A 17,428-nucleotide genomic window follows, 5' to 3' on the forward strand; every position below is an offset into this window, starting at 1 on the left:
GGAGAAGAAATAAACTTTGTAAAGTTTATAAATTTTGCCTTGATGATTGTAAGCAGAGAAAGGCTGCTGGCCAAACTGTGCAGCATTGATAGGGAAGAGGGCCTTCTGTCTTTTACAGATCTATCCATATAAACAGAGAAATTCTTGATGCATGTTGGGTCTGTTTTGGCTTAGAGACTGAGGAACACATTGCTTTCTATGTAAATTCTTAGGTGGCACTTCCCATAACTTATAGAAGATTACAAAGCTAATGATATAACATTTTAGTTTGATGGACAGAATTATATCCCCGCTGCTTCCTGCTCTCCCCGATGACGCACACTAACTTAGTGTGCTGTGACAGCTGCCTTGATTTACCACCAGGCTGGGAGGCCAACAGGGAGAGGGAACATTCACAAGAACGCTGGGGCTGATACTGGCCCAATGCCTAGTTTATAAAGCTGCCCTGTAATTCACCACAAATGTGTCACTATTAAAAGGGAAAAAAGGATTGTAGACGATAAATACACTTTAATTTATTAGCTAACAACAAAGAGATCAGAGCCAGTTATAGAGCCAGTTGCGATGTGATTGTTTGACATAATATTGTCAAGGAAAAAAGCTAAGTTGACCAAAGATGTATATTACACATTCAAACAGATGCATCAACTCTTGGCTTGTCACTTGCAGAGCTAAACAAAACGCCAAACAGAGGAGAGAACTGGCAAACAGCAGAGCAATTTATCTCTAAAAGAGACATATTCAAGAGCAAGTGAAATAAGACATAGTTCCTGGGGCTTGGTCAAGGGCCAGGTTCTAACTATTATAAATTGAATGTTTTGTATATCCTATTTGGCAACTAAAGCAGCTGTTACCATCTCAGTAATTGTAGGATTGTGTTGGGCTTTGTCCCTCCTCTGCTATAATTATTACCTTTTTTCACAGTCTGGAGATCAGTGATTAATTTGTTTTAGTTATGGTTTTGCAATTGGACATCAGGCATTGGAATGATTATGTTCTGCAGAATAGTTCATTGCTCAAGAGCCCATCTGTGGAGCTACAGAGGTACTGGAACATTCAGTCAAGTGAAATGATTGGTAGAGTTCCTGAAATGATTTATGATAGCATTTACCAGTCTGTATCCATATAGATTTTGTATTTTTAGTGCTCCTTATGGGATAATCCGTCTTACTGCACACAATGTTGTCATCCATAAAAGTATTTCAGTTTCATATGCTTTAAATCAGATTTTGAGCTGTTTGTTGGATTTTAGAAACACCCTAGATTGTAGTATTTGCCGTGCTACTGAGATTACTGGATGGTAATATTATATAGTTCTGCTAACTCTGCTATTATGTTTTGTAACCTTGACATTTATTGCGTAACAAATGGATTGAGGCTTCCACCTCAGTTTGCTTGAATTAGGTGGTGAGACGAACCAAAGAGGAGACAGACCACCCTATGAGAAGTCACCAGTAAGGTCAGCAGAGTAGGGATAGGTCACGGGTTTCCAGCAAGAGGATAAAAGAGGCACTAGAGGTGAAAAGTCAAAAATATTTAATCAAATCCAATAAAAAATACAAAATATAAAATACTTGCAGGCTTATTGTCGAAAGAGAAGGGCGCCCATCTTTTGACACAAATCGCAAAATGGGTGTCCTTCTCCTAGGGTTGCGCAAATCGGCATAATCGAAAGCTGATTTTGGGCGTCCTCAACTGCTTTCCATTGAGGGGATGACCAAAGTTCACTGGGGCATGTCGGAAGCATAGCAAAGGCGGGACTGGGGCCAATAATGGAAAAAAGAAGGGCGTCTCCGACGAGCACTTGGCCGACTTTACTTGGTCCATTTTTTCTTGCGACCAAGCCTCAAAAAAGTGCCTGAACTGACCAGATGATCACCGGAGGGAATCAGGGATGACCTCCCCTTCCTCCCCCAGTGGTCACTAACACCCTCCCACCCTAAAAAAAAACTTTAAAAATATTTTTTGCCAGCGTCTCTGCCAGCCTCAAACGTCATACCCAGCTCACTGACAGCATATGTAGGTCCCTGGAGCAGTTTTAGTGGGTGCAGTGCATTTCAGGCAGGTGGACCTAGGCCCATCCACCCTACCTGTTACACTTGTGATGGTAAATGTGAGGCCTTCAAAACTCAACACAAACCCACCGTACCCACATGTAGGTACCTCCCTTCACCCCTTAGAGGGCTATGGTAGTGTTGTACAGTTGTGGGGAGTGGGTTTTGGGGGGCTCAGCACATAAGGTAAGGGAGCTATGCACCTGGGAGCCGGTTGGTGTCCTGGCATGTGAGGGGGACCAGTGCACTATGAATGCTGGGTCCTCCCACGACCAAATGGTTTGGATTTGGTCGTTTCTGAGATGGGCGTCCTCGGTTTCCATTATCGCTGAAAACTGGGGACGACCATCTCTAAGGACGACCATCTGTAAGGTCAACCTAAATGTTGAGATTTGGGCGTCCCTGACCGTATTATCGAAATGAAAGATGGACGCCCATCTTGTTTCAATAACATGGGTTTCCCCGCCCCTTTGCGAGGTCGTCCTCAGGAAAACTGGGGCGCCCCGTTCGATTATGTCCCTCATAAAGTCCCAAATGGTGTCACTCCAACTGTGTAAGAATCCACCAGAGAATAACTCAACCAAGCAGATGAACCTGACATGGATCCGTGTTTTGGCACGAATGCCTGCCTCAGGGGTCACAGTGTCTAAATGCCACAAATAAAATATATAGTAAATACATGAACAAATGCAAACATAACCAATATTGTGCTTAAAAAAACAAAGATATCACAAAGAATAAATAATAAATAAAAAATATCTAGTAGAAATATAACGTTCAAGGAAAAAATGATTCTAATATCCTTAAAAAGAAATAAAAGCAGAAGTATCAATACAAAAATAGTTACTTTTTAAAGGATGATTATATCTATCTAGTGACCCAGTTTATATATACAGAGAGAGAGAGAGAGAGAGTGATAAAAGCATTACACATAATAGGCCCTGTTTACTAAGCTGCGCTGTAGACACACAAACTTTTTAGTGCACACTAACGATAGAGACATTCATTATATTCCTATGCGTGTCTCTATTGTTAGTGTGCGCTAAAACGTTTGTGCGCCTACAGCTTGGTTCAGTAAACAGGACCCAACATATGATGAATATAGTAAATATATATAGACCATGTGAAATAGTAAAGAAAAATAAAATACAAAATTACTGTATATATATTGATTGCTGATGTGAACACTAGAATATAAATAAATAAAAGTGTAGAAATATATATAAAAAATGAGCTACCTGGTGATAAAAAGAGTCAAAATCAAATGAATTCAACAAAAGTGCATACATGATGAGTAATGTCAAAGTATAGTGCAAAGTAGCACCTGTGTGGTGACAACAATAGAGACTGTCAGTGGCGTGCCAAGGGCGGAGCAGTGGGGGTGGTCCGCCCCGGGTGCATGCTGCAGGAGGGGTGCTGGGAGCAGTCATGCAGCTGTCAGCTCCGCCGGTTCCCTGCTCCTTCTACTGTTACTTCCTGTTCTAGGGCAGAGGGAGCAGGGAACCGGCGGAGCTGACGACTGCACAGCTGCTCTCAGCACCCCAGCAGGTAAGAAGAATGCACTCGTAAACGGGGGGCTTGGAGGTGATGCGCTGGGGGGGAAGTGTCATGCTACACCCATGGTGGGGAGTGTCATGCTGCACCTGGGGGAGGGGACGGAAAATGCTTCACCGGGGGGGGGGGGGGGTGAACAGCAGCGATCCGCCCCGGGTAGCAGCCGACCAAGGAATGCCACTGGACACTGTGACCCCTGAGGCAGGTATTTCTTGGGTCATTTGCTTGATTGTTTTTTTTCTCTGGTGGATCCTAAACAGTTGGGGGAACAATGTTTAGACTTACTGTATTTTATATTTTTAATTGGATTTACTACTACTATTTATCATTTATATAGCGCTACAAGGCATAAGCAGCGCTGTACATCATACACAAAAAGACAGTCCCTGCTCAAAGAGTTTACAATCTAGATAAGACAGGTAAACAGACAGAACAATTAAGGGTAAGGGAATAAAGAGGTGAGGATAAAGGACAGGGCAAGTGAGTGGTGGTTAGGCTTGGTATATGAGCCATTAATTTATAAACTTTATAAAGGAGAAAACAACCCCCAATCCCCATTTTTTGTAGGACATAAAACAGAAAGGGCCAATACATCCTATCGAATGCTTATTCATCATCAATTGATAACAGGACAGTGGGTGTATGGTCCATTTGAGCCTGTTGAATTAGATGCAACAAAAACCTATTATCATCAAAGGCTTGTCTACCAGAAATGAACCCAGCCGGATCCTCATCAATCAGCCTAGGTAAGACCTGCTGGAGTCTACGGGCCATAATCTTAGTAAATATTTTACAATGAGTGTCAAGTAGAGTTAAGACCCACAGCTGGCTAGGTCCTTCCCCGACTTTATCACCATCATTGCTGTGAGACACTAAGAGTAGGGGAGCTCCAAAGTATAAAATAGTAATTTAATCTCAAATATTTCCCCTTCACTGAGGGGATAAAGTTTACTCTTGCACTCCATTTTTCTTCCTGCACAGATGGACTTGTCCAACTTTAAAATTTGATATACCACCCAACTGGAAAACCTTTTAGGCGGTTTAATCCTTGCCCTTCTGAACTAAATCCTTGGGGACTCCTGTTTCCCCATCTAAAATGACATACTTCACATCTCCCCCTATGATAATCTTCCCTTTTCCTTTACATCTGATGACCTCCAGGGTTTTTGAACAGAAGCCTGCCTTAGTCCCAGTGTCATTTCCTGAGTGTCAGTTTTCCCAAGTACTCAAACCACCTTCCCTCTGTATCCTGTCCCTGCTCATCCACTGCAAAGGGAATATGCTGTTTAATATTACTACGCCCTTTTCTTAGATCCAAATGAGGAGAAAAATAATTCCCATCATCCCCCTCCCATTTCAATTTCACACACTTCTCCACCAATTTAGTCTCCTGTAATATAGCTATATATATTCCCTGCATCCGTAGCTGAACACCATTCTCCTTTTGATTTGACTCCAGGTGACAATTTTCAAAGTTGTGCTACTTTTGAGAACCATCTGTACTCCAGGAGCCCAGACACAACAGGAAAATGTCAACTTTCTCTCAGCATGCAAGTCAGTTTATCAAAGCATATATGGTAAATCCTATTTGTCAGACATAAGTACATAAGTATTGCCATACTGGGAAAGACCAAAGGTCCATCAAGCCCAGCATCCTGTTTCCAAAAGTGGCCAATCCAAGTCACAAATACATGGCAAGATCCCAAAAAAGTACAAAACATTCTATACTGCTTATCCCAGAAATAGTGGATTTTCCCCAAGTCCATTTAATAATGGTCTATGGACTTTTCCTTTAGGAAACCGTCCAAACTTTTTTGAACTCTGCTAAGCTAACCGCCTTTACCACATTCTCTGGCAACAAATTCCAGAATTTAATTACACGTTGAGTGAAGACAACTTTTCTCCGATTAGTTTTAAATTTACTACATTGTAGCTTCATCACATGCCCCCTACTCTTAGTATTTTTGGAAAGCGTAAACAGACACTTCACATCTCATACAATTAATTCTGTTCAGCAACTGCACATCATTACCTTGGGCACTAAACTGTAGGGTTCCACAGGGATCCATACTGTCTCCCATTTTATTTAATATCTACCTCAAGCCTCTGGCTGAGCTGCTTCGGTTGATGGACACAATTCTAGATCTATGCTGATGCTGTGCAACTACTCATACCCACAGAACCAGAACTACCTACAGCTCTGCCTAATTGCAACTCATGAAGGGCAAACAACAAAATATTCTGCCTGAACCCATGCAAAACAGACTTTCTTTGTGTACCTAACACAAGTGGACAAATACCTAACTTCAAAACACCTTTTGGGAAGTATGAACTCACCCTAAAATCACAGGTCAGGAACCTTGGGATACTGCTAGAATCATCACTCACTCTGATCCTGCAAATTCAAACAACCTTAATTTTCTCTATCAGCTATGGCAACTTTGAAATCTCTCCATATACTGAAAAGATGAGTCTGACCACAGTGGTCCATGCCATAACATCACAACTAGACTACAGGAAAGCGAAGATACTTACCTATAGCAGGTATTCTCTAGTGCCTTTTTTTTTTTACCTCTTGTTGGAAACCCATGGCCTATCCCTACTCTGAATCAGATGGTGACCATCCTGTCATTAGCTATAATCATATTTAAATTAATGACCTACCTGTATAAGATTTTACATACCAGCACCATTTTCATTGTCCATAGTGGTAAGGCCTTGTACAAGATTTTATATATTTTAGTGAAAAGTGAAATTCCTTAGTTGTGTGAGACAAGTTTCATGATATTTACTACTTGAACCTGTTAGTTCACTTTAACAAGAGTTATCGTGCATGTGTATAGCCAGCCACCCAATCAAATGGATTGAAACACCAAATAAGCACTTTGCAGATGTGTTAGAAAGTATCAAAAAGAATTAAAGAATTCTTAAAGAAATATCAAAGAAACAGTGATAAGCCAATAAAGACTACTGAGAAGACCTGAGAAAGAGGAATTAATATGCATTTTAAAAGTTTTAGGGCTTTTTTTACAAGCTGTGCTAGAGATCCGTGCGTGGCAAATGAGAGGAAGCCCATAGGAATTGGATGGGCTTCCTCTCATTTGCTGAGCGGGAATTGCTAGCACGCCTCTGTTTAAAAAAGCCCTCAGAGACCCTTTTACAAAGGCGCGGGAGGACTAATGTGTGGGTAGCGCACACCCAATCGGCACTACTGCTGAGGTAGCACGTGCGCCCTGCGGTAATTCTGATTTTGGCACGCACCAATCCAGCAGTAGAAAATAATTTTCTATTTTCTACCACGGGGGGCGTTCCCGGTTGTAACAGCAGTGCATCCATGTTGGTGTGTGCTGCATGATTACCATGTGGGTAGTGTGTGAGGCCTTACTGCAAGGTCAGTGGGTGGCGGTAAGGACTCAGGCCATAAATAGATGTGAACTAGTTTTAATATAAGCGCAGGCCCATTTCCCCACACTTTAAAAAAAATGCCTTTTTTTTCAGCTGCAGTAAAAATGGCCCAGCACACGCCTACAAGATGTATTTATTTATTTATTACATTTGTATGCCACATTTTCCCACCTATTTGCAGGCACAATGTGGCCTACAGAGTTTTGTTATGACATAGTCATTCCAGGTTATCAGATACAATTGGTAATGTACAAGGTTTAAGTAAGGGAAGAGAGAAGGAGGATACCGCATGCCACTTTTCACCACAGCTTTGTAAAAGGACCCCTCACGCCTATGTTTACTAAGGTGTGCTATGGGCACGTTAATGTTTTTAACACGTGTAAATGGTTTACGCGCATTAAATGCTAACGCGCCCATAGAAATGTATAGGCGCCTTAAATGTTCACATCTATTTACGGCCTGAGCCCTTACCTTAGTAAACATACCCTTTAGTTTGTTATCTTGCCTTAAACTTGTGAGGAATGGCGAGTAAAAAGTAAAGGTAGCTTCACTAAAATTCCTCAACCATTAACTCATCACGTGTTCTTAAGAGTCATTCATATGTTTGGTCTATAAATTCCCCAAACCTTTAATCACTGAATGTTTTTGGAAAAGACCTCTTAAACGGTCCTTAGCTCAGCTGCTGTGTTGAAGAGGCCATGTAAAGTGTAAAATGCCTTTATAATAAGCAGTAAGACATATCACTTCCCACAAGTTTTAGAGCCAACTAGAGTCTTCAGGATAGGTGACTTTAAAAATAAACACAAAAAGATTTGAATCTTGGACCACCAAAAGCGTAATTCTTGCTTTTTTGTTGATTCTCTTATGGTTTGGGCCTTATTCACAGAATTGATTCTCATTACCTAGAATACTTGAGTGTAGCTTACTGCCTAATATACCTGAATATCTTTCCTTGAGCTACAAATGAAAAGAGGTATGAACTAAATTCAAAATTTCTTATTATTGTGGTTCAAGGATCTTTGTGGTATAAACACAAAGGAATCCTGTTTAGAAGGAATGGTTCCATGGAATCTTAGCGGAGATTGGGTGGCGATGCCGGTAATTGGGCAGACTTCTACGGTCTACATTCTGATCGTGACTGAATAGATAGGGATGGGCTGGAGTGCGAATTTTAAGGGGCTTTGATGTTAGCTTCAGAACTTAGTACAAGAACACTACTGGGCAGATTTCTACGGTCTGTGCCCTGAGAAAGGCAAGGACAAATCAAACTCGGGTATACATATAAAGTATCACATACCATGTAAACTGAGTTTATCTTGTTGGGCAGACTGGATGGACCGTACAGGTCTTTATCTGCTGTCATTTACTATGTTACTATGTTATGCATGTTTCTATTTTATTTTGTTTTGCTTGTTTACTCTTTCCAAAAATAAAAGAACTAGGTGGCACTCAATGAAGCTACAAATTGGAGAAAATATTTCTTCACTCAATGTGTAATTAAACTCTGGAATTCGTTGCCAGAGAATGAAGTAAAAGCAGTTAGCTTAGCGGGGTTTAATAAAGGTTTGGCTAGCTTTCTAAAAGAAAAGTCCATAAGCCATTATTAAAATGGATTTGGGAAAAATCCACTGCTTATTTCTAGGATAAGCAGCATAAAATGTATTGTACTGTTGAGATCTTGCCAGGTACTTGTAACTGGGCTTGACCACTGTTGGAAACAAGATGCTGGGCTTGATGGACCTTAGGTCTGTCCCAGTATGGCAATACTTATGTTCTGTTAATACCACTCTGAGACCCTTTTTCAAAAGTGTCTAAAGTATTTAGGGGCCCTTTTACAAAGTGGTGGTAAGTCCAATGTGGGTTTACCGCATGCTAATTTGGAGCTACCACCGGCCCAATGTGGGCACTGGCAGTAGTTTTAGTCCCAGGGCGTGCTATTTCCTGTGTCAGGGAAAATTGGCCCATATTTTTTAGTGCAGCAAAAACCTAATGGTAATCGGGCAGTGCTACGCACTACCCAGTTACTGCCAGGTTAACGTGGGAGCCCTTACTGCCACCTCAATGAGTGGTGGTAAATTCCCCCCCCCCCCCCCTCATGGCCACACGAACAGCCCCCTCCACTAGCACAGGGCACTTTTTACCATAGCTTGGTAAAAGGACCTCTTAGTAAACAATTCTGTAACTGGACACCGATGTTTAGTCACCCACTTTATGCAGGCTGGGAGCCTATTCTATGATGGCACTTACTACCTATAGTAATGTGAACAAGGGTGGGCCTGGAATCCAGGTAAGACTGAGTCACACAGAGGTTGCAGGTGAAAGAAATACTTTTTATTATAAGTATCAGGTAGGAGTCCTGTTCCACTGGCAGGTATAGGAAAGAAAATAAACTTTAAAAAAAGGTTCTTTAGATGTAACAAGGCTCTCCAGTGGCCTGCTCCTGCAGGACCATGGCATATATTACTGTTTCTCAGCATGGTGGTGCACTTTATTTGTCTCTTGCATGGTTCCTCACATTTACAATATAATTTTTAGCAGTTACTTGGGTCAAAATCCAAAGTTGCAAGGTTCCAAGTTGAACTTGGCCTACTTGATTGTAGGGCGTATCCTTAAGGGGAAGTGGCAGCATCCTATAGACTCCCTCACATTGCCATTATAGAGTACTAGCATGTGGCTACCAAATGCGCCTACATATAGGTGCTAACATCTGCACCAGATCTATGGCTGAACAGTGTAAATATTAGCACCTAAATGTGATATTTATGAACATAATTTATAGTGTAACTCAGTCATTAGTGGTGATCCTATTAATTAAAAAAAAATCTTAATCATAAAACAAATAAAAACTAGAATTGGACAATGTGGGGTCAATTTTCAAAAATTTGCAGGATGGACAAAGTGACCGGTTAATATTAGCTAATTATCTTTAAGAGAATTCTGACAGACAATAACTGGTTCAATTTTCAAATTAAAATTCACTTCTATCTAGTCAATCAAAATTGAACGTTCCTGAAAGTGTTCCTTTTCATCTCGGCTAAACTTGCCTACCTTGTAAATTTAGGGGTCCTTTTACTAAGATGCGCTGAAAAATGGCTTGCGGTAGTGTAGGCATGGGTTTTGGGCGTGCGCCGATCCATTTTTCAGCACGCCTGTAAAAAAGGCCTTTTAAAAATTTTTGTTGAAAATGGACTTGCGGCAAAATCAAAATTGCTGTGCATCCATTTTGGGTCTGTGACTTTACCACTAGCCATTGACCTAGTGGTAAAGTCTCATGTGGTAACTGGGCAGTAATGACCTACGCACGTCAAATGCCACTTGGCGCGTCTGATATGTGCGTCTGAAAATAAAAATTATTTTTCGGCCATGCATATCAGACATGAACCAAAAATGAAATTACCACAAGAGCCACATGATAGCTGGACAGTAATTCCATTCTGGCATGTGTTGGGTGCGCGTAGACGCTTACGCGGCTTAGTAAAAGGGCCCCTTAGAAAGCTAAACTAAGTTGCTCACTTATAGTAAAGTTTTACAAGTAGAGTTTAATTGGTTAACTCACAAAATTAACTGGTTAAACCTACATTTTATGATCCTTTCTATTTCTTTTCATGTTGTATAGTTCATGCAAAAAATAAAGTATTCATCAAACTTGTGATTGACAAAGTTATCTGGATAAAGTTAGGCCTACTATTTGTGCAGCATGAATTAGCAAGTTAATAGCAGCTGTTCTGCCCTCTCACTGGGTGATTGGCTTGCAGTTTAAACCAGAGTATAGAACACCACTATGAGAACTCATGAACCAAAAATCTTCTTTAATGCAGTAATCAAACAAGGAAAAATAACTTACAGTTCAGACATGCTGGATGAAAGCTTTTGCCTTGCAAACTGGGAGTCTGTTCTCCTCCAGCTATCTCTCAAGCAAAAGAGGCTGGGAGATATTCAGTTGCACGCTGAAAAGCAATTCTGTTTATATTTTGTATTGGTGAAATCTTGATAGAGTCACAGTAGGATCATACAACAGAATACAGCATAGGCAGTTTCGGTTCATAAAGGAGATATGCTGCAGACTAACTCTTACAGACCCGATGGAGAGAGAAAGGGGGAGGCAACTTGCCCAGCAGGCAGAGAGAAAAAGGCAATCCAATAGAAAGAGTCCCATAAGATGTAGGGAACTGGACATGTGCTCTGAATGATGCAAATGGGGAGCAGAGCATCAGCACTGCCCACAGAAAGTAAAATCATGCCCTTGGATTAGCCCCAATTTTGCCATATTTTGCCCAGAGAAAATTTAGCCAGAGAGTCTTGGGGGGTTGGGGTTTTAAACATAGAAATCTCAGTTTTTATCTGGCTAACTCTAGCCAGATATAAAATCAAAAGAAAATAATAATATTTATTTTATTATATTTCATATCCCATGATAAGGTTAAAAACTCTTTGATCATCAATCCCTTTTCAGATGCAATCCATTTTAGAAAGGATGTAGATGTCAGAATTGAGATGTTCAGGAAAGGACATCTCAAGTTTCACTTGTATTTCAGAAGATAATCTGTTGACATAAGGATCCTTTTACTAAGCTAACATCCTAACAACCACTTTCACCTCCTTAAGCCCTTGTGGCTTTGGTTATCAAACTGGTATCTAATGCCTGCATGAGCAAATCACAGTTTAATGGGACATAGTCAGCATGGGTTCAGCCGAGGGAAGTCTTGCCTCACTAACGTGCTTCATTTCTTTGAAGGCATGAATAAACATGTGGATAATGGTGAGCCGATTGATGTAGTGTATCTAGATTTTCAGAAAGCTTTTGATAGAGTTCCTCCTGAGATACTCTTGAGAAAAATAAAGAGTCATGGGATAGGAGGCAAGGTTCTGTTGTGGATTAGGAATTGGTTATTGGACAGAAAACAGAGGATAGGGTTAAATGGTCATTTCTCTCAATGGAGGAGAGTGAACAGTAGAGTGCCGCAGGGGTCTGTACTGGGACCAGTATTATTTAACATATTTATAAATGATATGGAAATTGGAACGACGAGTGAGTTGATTAAATTTGCAGATGATACAAAACTATTCAAGGTTGTTAAAACACAAGTGGACTGTGAAAAATTGCAGGAAGACCTTAGGAAATTGGAAGACTGGGCTTCCAAATGGCAGATGTTTAATGTGGACAAATGCATGATGATGCACATTGGAAAGAATAATCCGAATCACAGTTACCTGATGCTAGGGTCCACCTTGGGGCTTAACGCTCAAGAAAAAGATCTGTGTGTCGCTGTAGATAATACGCTGAAATCTTTTGCTCAGTGTGCGGAGGCAGCCAAAAAAGCTAACAGGATGCTAGGAATTATTAGGAAAGGGATGGTGAATAAGACTGAAAATACTATAATGCCCTTGTATTGTTCCATGGTGCGTCTGCACCTTGAGTATTGCGTTCAGTTCTGGTCACCACAATATAGTGGAATTAGAAAAGGTTCAAAGAAGAGCGACTAAAATGATAAAGGGGATGGAACTCCTCTTGTATGAGGAAAAGTTTAAAGAGGTTAGGGTTCTTCAGCTTGGAAAAGAGACAGATGAGGGGAGATATGATTGAGGTCTATAAAATCCTGAGTGGTGTAGAACCAGTAAAGTAAATCGATTTTTTACTCATTCCAAAAGTACAAAGACTAGGGGACACTTGATGAAGTTACATGGAAATACTTTTAAAACAAATATGAGAAACATTTTTTTCACTCAACGAATAGTTAAGCTCTGGAACTCTTTGCTGGAGGAGCTTTTAACAGTGGTTAGCGTATCTGGGTTTAAAAAAGATTTGGACAAATTCCTGGAGGAAAAGTCCATAGTCTGCTATTGAGACAGACATGGGAAGCAACTGCTTGCCCTGGGATTTGTAATATGGAGTACTGCTGTGATTTGGTTTCTGCCAGGTACTTGTGACCTGGCTTGGCCACTGTTTGGAAAACAGGATACTGGGCTAAATGGACCATTGATCTGACCCAGTATGGCTACTCTTATATTCTTATGTTCTTATGTTAGGCGACTTGGTTCAAAATGGGTCCTTTGCTCCCCCCCACCCAGTGGTACTACTGCTAGGGTCAGAAATACCACTTTGAATCTGGTCACCCAAAGGGGCAAGAGTGACTGGGATTTGTTCCTTTCCCATATTAGACAATAGGAAGGTCCCCAGTAAGAAATGGGGCTGGAGGTGGTTGTTAGGATGTAGGGGATTATTGCTCTTGTCTGGGAAGGCGTTGGAGGAGAGTGAAGGGAAACTTTGTCCCACCACTGCTCCCTTTACAAAATTGCTGGTCTACATTGCTTCAGCCAGGAACCTACAGTGTTTTATTTATTTATATTTATTTTAGATCATTTATACCCTGCTTTTTGCCATGTAACGCAGCCCCAAAGCGGCTTACAATGAACTAAGGAAAAGAATTACAATGACAGTTGAAGGCAAAAGGGAAGGGAATATAAATACAAAAAGTTAAGGAAATGAGCAGCAGGTAGGGAAAAGAACACAAAAAGAAAGAAAAATAGGACAGAATCAGCATTGGAAAGGTGCGAGATGAAGACATTCTTTTTTTCACTGTCTCCATTTCTAAAATCACTGCTCCCTCTTGATGTGCCAGCAAGTACACATGTACTTGTTTTAAGGGGTCCTTTTACTAAGGTGAACTGAAAAATGGCCTGTGCTAGTATAGGCACGTGTCTTGGATGCGCACAGATCCATTTTTCAGCATGCCTGTAAAAAAGGCCTTTTTTGCGGGGCCGAAAATGGACGTGCGACAAAATGAAAATTGACACATGTCCATTTTGGGCCTGAGACCTTACTGCCACCCACTCACTTAGTGGTAAGATCTCACGTGTTAACCGAGTGGTAATCGTCAGTGCGCGTACAATGACGATTACCGCCCGGTTAACGCCGCATGCTGAAAAATAAAATATATTTTCCAGCGCGCATGGACCACGTGGTAGCTGGGCAGTAGTTCCAAACTGGTGCCTTATAGGTATTTTAAAAGAGACTTCACATTCGTCAGAACCTATTGTAAAATGCAGGAGGAATTGAGCATGTCCCAACCTCAACATCTCAATTCTCCTCGCTACAAACTATCTAAAATGTACCTTTAAATAAATTACTCCCTTGAGTTTTTAATGTTTCTGCTGCACACACTCCATTGAACATGAGAAATACATGCTAAAAGAAATTAAATTAAAAACTGTACTTATGCTTCAAACTCTGCCAGGAAGTTTAGAGTAGAATGAAAAACCTCTGAATTGAACCCATGTAGGTAAAATAAACACATATGCAACTTTATTCTCCACGAGTAATGCATTTGAAAACTGGCTCTTAGTCCATACACAAAATATTGACTCATGTCTGCTCAAACATTCCATGTTGCATAAAAGTAAATGACATTCATATTTACTTAACAGTGACAAGGGTGTTTGATTTCATTCCAAGTTTTCAAAAACTTGAATAGTTAATTCAGTACTTACTCTTTTATTGGTTATATAATACATAAAGGCAAATGGTTGAAGCAAAAATCATTGCAGTTATAACCAAAAGCTGGATGTATAGCCCATCAAAGGAAAGGCGATATATACCAGAACATTATGACAGAATGAATGTATGATGAAATAGATATAGCATGAAGTAAAATGAATAGAACATATAGCAAAAAGTGTATAAATCATATTGAAATAAATTAAACATAACATGCTAGATATATGTGGTCCTGACTTGAAAAAAAACCATGTAGCAGAATATATTAGAATGTTTGTTAAACTGAATAAAGCAGAACAAAATGAAAATGTATTAAACTAAATAAGATGTATAACTAACCAAATCTTATTGAATTTAGTAAAATGCAACAGACTGAGTTGAATCAAATAAAATATGTAACAGACCCAGATGTAAAGTATAATAAAATTCTCTTTGAATAGATCAGCATTGCCATATGACAGATTTGGTCAATTTGGTCATGCACATACAATTTTTTTTCTTCTTTCTGTTTTGTAATTGTTAAACAGCATCTTACTTTTAGTGCTGTTCATGCTACAAAAGTGAGGAAGTGTCCTTCAATGATTTTACACAAATGACTAAGGGGGTCTTTTACAAAGCATTGGTAAGCCCAACGCGGGCTTACCGAAAGCTAAAACACAACTTGGCTGCCGGTGGTAGTTCAACCCCGAGAGCGTGCCATTTCCGGGGGGGGGGGGGGGGAAGAAAACCCCTGGAAATGGCTTATGTGGCGGTAACCGGTGGTACTCAGGCATTGCTGTGTACAGCATGGTTACCGCGGGAGCCCATATCGCCACCTCAATGGGTGGCGCTAAGGACTCCCTGCTGCATGGCCAAGTGGTAGGAGTTCTCTTACCACATGACCATGTTTGTCTGGGGGCTTTTTACCCGCTGCAGTAAAAAGGCCCCTTTCGCACGAGAAAAATAGCCTCTGCTGCTAGTGCAGGGCCCTTTTTCCTACAGCTTGATAAAAGGATCCCTGAACTTGGCTAACTGGTTTTTGAACTCTCTGAAATATAGAAACAGGACTATACAGCTTCAAAACATCAACTTTTCCAAAAGGAGCAAATATAGGGATGAATTCTATATATGGTGCAGAAAAAGAGCTATTCTGTAAGCCAAGCTTAAAGTTAGCATGGTTTATAGACTAACGCTTACACCCGGGAATCGTGCCTAACTTTAGGCATGGCCATTTGCGCCAACTGAAACATGGTGCAAATGAACTCCTACATTAAGTGCATATCCCTCTTCATTCTATAACAATATATGTAAATGTTAGGAACGCTCCCGTTCAACCTATTACCCTCCCGTTTCCGCGCCCTCTTTTTGAACTTGCGCATCAAATTTAAATGTACGTGTGTGTATATTCCAATTAAATTTATAGTGCCAATAAGTGCTTGTTAAAAAGCTAATTATTGCACTAATTACCTCATTCAATTAAATTGTGTGCACACTCAAATTTGCACGCAGTTTTTAGCGACTGTTATAGAACTAGGGGGACAGTACAAATTATTTTCTTATAAAAATCCAGGAATTTCTCCAGGGCTAATATAAGGAACACCAGGTAGTTTTTGTATTTTTCTAATCACCAGTGAAAAAACCAATGAAAAAAGAATATATTAAATCCCAAATGGGTTCTTTTACTAAAGTGTGGTAAGCTTTTGCGATTACCATGTATTAACAGTATAAATTAGTGCACAGTGGGCAAAATTCTATAAGTGCTAAGCACTATTCTATAAATGGAACCCAACTCAGAGGGACAGGGCCAGTCCTAGGGTCTCTGGCGCCCCCCTGCAGACTATGAGTTGGCACCCGTGCACCCCCACCCCCCCGCATCTCCTTTCTCTCTTCTCCCACCCTGCCCCTGTCCAGTTATTCTCCTTTGCTCCCATCCCCCGCCGCCCTTGGTGCTTTAAATCTTTAATTTACCTCCGTTCCAGCAGCCACGTCATTTGAAAGCCTTGCCCCATCTCTAGCCTTCCCTCCCTTTGTGAGTTCATTCTGCAGTCCTGCCCTCGAGGAAATGACGTCAGAAGGCGGAACTGTGGAACGAACTCACGAAGGGAGGGAAGGCTAGAGACGGGGCAGGGTTTTCAAATGATGCGGCTGCTGGAACGGAGGTAAATTAAAGATTTAAAGCACCAAGGGCGGCGTGGTATGGCGGCAAAGCGCTGCCCTTGAAGGCAGGTGCCCCCCTGCGGCGCTTACCCTGCTTACCGGGTTTGACCGGCCCTGCAGAGGGAGATGATCAGAAGCCCCTCGCTGTTCCAAACAGTGCTGTAAAAATAGAGCGGCTATTCCGTCCCTATGATCAGAGCTAATAGCATGCAAATATAGGCATGCTATTAGCTCTGATCAAAGGAGAAAAGTGCAGGAGGATTATGCCTGAGCACTGTAAATAATGTGGTGAGGTCCCAGTCATTAAATAAGCCAAGCCACGATGGTGCACAGCACCCCCCAAACACATTATTGGCCTGATTTGATCCTCCCCCCCCCCCCCCACAGGTTGAATCCCCCTCCAGATCCACTGAATCCATTCTCTGTCAGGAAGCGAAATGTGTCTGGTAGAGGGGAGGGGCTGGATTGGTGGAGATCAGGAGAGGGATCTGACCTTCAAGGGAGTGGAGATCAAGAAATGGGGGTGGGGAAGAATCTTCAAGGACATTCCTAGAGTGGACTAATAATTTTGCTGGCTAACTCCAACCCCACACCTAACTGCTCTAAATGCAATCAAGCAGTTTTAATTGACTAGATGCAGTTGAATGTTTATCTGAAAATGCAGTTTTTTTCAGTCAAAACCTCTCAAAGATAAACAGCTAATATTAACCAGTCATCTTATCCATCCAGCAGATTTTTAAAAATTGATTCTACACTGTCCAATGCTAGTGTTCATTTATGTGAT

The 17,428-nt window shown here is 41.1% G+C and overlaps 1 protein-coding gene and 1 long non-coding RNA gene across 4 annotated transcripts in view; one reads left to right on the top strand and one right to left on the bottom strand.

The window, feature by feature from the left end:
• LRMDA (leucine rich melanocyte differentiation associated) overlaps nucleotides 1-17,428 on the top strand; it is a 2,054,983-nt gene that overhangs the window by 1,700,846 nt on the left and 336,709 nt on the right. The gene's annotated exons all lie outside the window — the stretch shown is intronic.
• LOC115470234 overlaps nucleotides 1-17,428 on the bottom strand; it is a 102,095-nt gene that overhangs the window by 18,279 nt on the left and 66,388 nt on the right. The window lies entirely within an intron of this gene.

Source organism: Microcaecilia unicolor, chromosome 5 (genome assembly GCF_901765095.1).
Source record: "Microcaecilia unicolor chromosome 5, aMicUni1.1, whole genome shotgun sequence".
In the NCBI taxonomy this organism is placed as follows: Eukaryota; Metazoa; Chordata; class Amphibia; order Gymnophiona; family Siphonopidae; genus Microcaecilia; species Microcaecilia unicolor.